General features: G+C 39.6%; 1 pseudogene; it reads right to left on the reverse strand.

Moving 5' to 3' along the window:
* Positions 1-376: 376 nt before the first annotated feature.
* On the reverse strand, positions 377-3,032 carry LOC102473586 (O-acetyl-ADP-ribose deacetylase 1-like; annotated as a pseudogene).
* Between the last annotated feature and the right edge of the window lie 416 nt (positions 3,033-3,448).

Below are 3,448 nucleotides of genomic sequence, written 5' to 3' on the forward strand. Positions count from 1 at the left end.
TCTTAAGAAGCAGAGAAGTAGCATCAGTGTTGCTGCCTAGTGGCCAACCAAACAGATCAGGGTAGCAAAACAGAGGTCGTAGTCCCAACCGTCTGGTTTTCCTGCCTAGTATCAAACCACTCACTCCTTATCTTCCTAAAAAAAAAAGAATGAATGAAAAAAAAAATTATATATCACACAGTGATATATCTCAAGAAATCCCTCTTCCAAAGTCCCAGTACAAATATTAACATGTGGCAACCCAAGCCTGGCCTATGAAGCAGACTACTTTGCATGAAATTTTCCTGTCCATTTTGAAATCAGTATGCCCAGTTTTATGGCTCAATAGAAATGACACAGGAGAAAATAGATAGATATACTCAAAATTTTTGTGTGTTCAGAGTGTATATACAGTTATTTTGATGTCTGTTGCCACAAAGACTACCTCAAAAATCACAGATACATTTTCCCAGTGCAGACGATCAAGACCACACATCCAATCCTGGGCATGGAGACGTCAGTAACTCCATTCTTCAGACAATGGGACTTCATGGCCTCTAAACTCTTCCATAAGTTTTTGTAAGTTGGCTTGTTTTAAGCTCTTTTCTTTGTAATCAAGTAATATACATAACATACGTCTCTCTTCAGACCTTTTCTTTGTAATCAAGTAATATACATAACACACGTCTCTCTTCAGAACAGCCACTTCTCCAGATTTCTTTGTTGATTAAACAATACCTACATCCTTCCAAATTTCTTCTTGAAGAAGAAAGCTACCCCAGCACCAATACAACAATCTTCATGGATACACTGGGCCTAAGAGTCTGTTTTGGGGACCAGCAGGTGAAATGGTGGTTAAGGAACTGGACTCTCACATGGTCGACCATGGTTCGAGTCCCGGACCTGGTGGCTTAAAACTCATGCCAGGTATGTGTGGATGTATGCACAAAATCCCAAAGGAGAATGGTAAAGCATGAATTTGGGTGTGGTCGTCCCCTCTGGGGGGGCAATTTATCACTTTCTGTCTCTTTCTATCTCTCTGGTGAGCTCACGCACACTATAGAAAAAAAAAATCAAAAAAAAAGAGAAAAATTGGGTTTGTGGTATACAATTGGTCTCCTTTCATGTTAGTAATTCTGCTACCTTCTAGGTCTTCATTAAGACTTCTGGCTATGATATTGAGTTGCTATTTCCACAATTTAAGTGTTTCTTTAACAGGGTTACCTTTCATTTGGAAGAGTTGGCAAGTGTTTCTACGTTATGTTTTCAAGGTTTTTCCAAATTATATCACATATTTTACCTGATTTCTCTTATTACTCATATTAGTACATTAAATAAATACATTATTTTTATTTGACCTGCCATCAATTGGTGGATATCCATGGCTTCTATATATTTTGTTTTATTAAAAATCATAACATGAACATTTCCCCACAGACTTCTTCATTCAAGAGGCTCCATTTCTTGTCAGTGCATATTTGAAGAAAACTTGGTATGTATAACTTTGAGAACCTACCATATGGTTTTCCAAAATGGTGAGATTGTTTCATTTTGCACATAATTGAATAATAACAAAAAAAATCTGAATAACCAAAAAAGAACACAAGATGTTACCAACATTCTAAACTGGAAAAAATAAATAAATAAACCCACTACATTACAGCCACAGTGGCAATAGAAGATGACTGCCCAAGACAGACAATCTTTTCGGTAACCCTCGACACAATTTATGACCCAGTCACAACACTGGAATGTGGATAACTCAACAGTCACTTTTGGTAGGCACGTACTGTGGGTAAATGGTGGGTTCTCTCCCAGTTGGAGTTTCATCACTAAAAATAGGTGACAGTTCAACAACTAGATAAAGCTGTGTCTAAGACTAACCAAGATGACATGAATGCCGATATAACCAATATCCACAATTCCATACTCTCCACCTCGTGATGAAAGACATTCCTGGCTGCCCAAATGTTAGTCAGCATTAAGAGTCTTCTGAGAGTCCCATCGGTACAGTTCTTTGTAAAATTCAGTTTTAGCAAACAAGACTGCTTGCAGGTGGACCAGGAACACAACTTTCCTCATCATTAATGTTCGATCAGGTTTCCCACCACACATAACTCTTCCACCGAAGAGTTATCAAATCACCTGGCCTATCTTCTTTCAGAATCTTGTTAAGTCATGTTAGACAGCAAAACTCTTACCTCTGACATTGCCTTTTAGTAGTTATCTGTCCAATGATCTCCACACTGCTCCTTGATTATCAATTTCCAGGTGCCAATGCTGAGTATACAGTTGAAAGTCATCTCTGTTTTTGACGACGAGACCCTGTTATAGTGTTCTACACACATGCTAATAGGGTCTTGAGTAAAGTCTTCCTCACCACACTTTAGCAAGTGGCATTTAATGATCTTTTCTTGAACAGCAGCTCATCTCTCTTTTCTCATTGCAGTACGAGTGTATGCTGATCATCTCCTCATAGGAATTTAAACCGGCCCTGGCTAGCCTTGCTGCTTTCCCTCATACTGGACTCATTATCCACTGCTCACATTTGGTGCTTTCCACAATATAACTTGCCAAGCATTGAATGGAGGGCAGAAAAAGAAATGAGATCTGAAACAAAAATGTTCCCCTTCCTTTCCTGTGGATTCCTGTCTAGTTGAGTTAAGAAGCAACCAGATACTTACCGTCACTAGTTGTTAATAACCCATGGATACAAACACTTTCACTTTAAAATGAGGTATAGAATTGCACCCATCTCAAAGGCTGGTCTACAAAAGTAGCATCTGCATCTCTTGGGCATTTTTGATATAGTAACTTCTTACACCCCATCACAGACCTACTGAAATGCAAACGAGGGAGGTGCAGTCAGCCATCTGAATTCTCAGCAGTTCTCCAGGGGATCCTGATGTACAGTGGAGTTTGCCACCACCCTCACAGGCATGCTGCAGAGATTGCAAGAGAATATTTGCAAAATGTTCAGAGTGGTGCTTGGCATCTAAGTGTTTCTGAGCTACTTTTATAATCTCCATAAACAGCAGCATAACAAAGATCATTCTTTATATCATTTAACCTCCTTGTATATCAGTACTAAACAGGCTGGCTTGCCCTTCCTCTGATGTAACTATCACAGCAGGTATGGAAGCAAGTTCGGTCTCTCTCTCTCTCTCTTTTTAGAGAGTTTTTTTTCTATAGAGTACATGCACTCCCCAGAAAGACTGAGACAGAAAGTGAGAAATCAACTCCCAGGAGGGATGGCCATGCCACAATCCCTTCTCCATTCTCTTCTTGGGATCTAGGACATGCAGGCACACATGCCCAGCATGAATTTAAAGCCTCCGAGTCTAGGACTCAAACCACAATCAACTATGTGGGAGTCCAGTGATGTAACCATTATGCCATCAGCTGGTCCCACAAGTTTAGTCTCTTAATAGGACAGTATTCTTCTCATCTCCACCACTTACTATAATGA

This window comes from Tupaia chinensis, unplaced genomic scaffold (assembly GCF_000334495.1).
Source record: "Tupaia chinensis unplaced genomic scaffold, TupChi_1.0 Scaffold000447_1, whole genome shotgun sequence".
In the NCBI taxonomy this organism is placed as follows: Eukaryota; Metazoa; Chordata; class Mammalia; order Scandentia; family Tupaiidae; genus Tupaia; species Tupaia belangeri.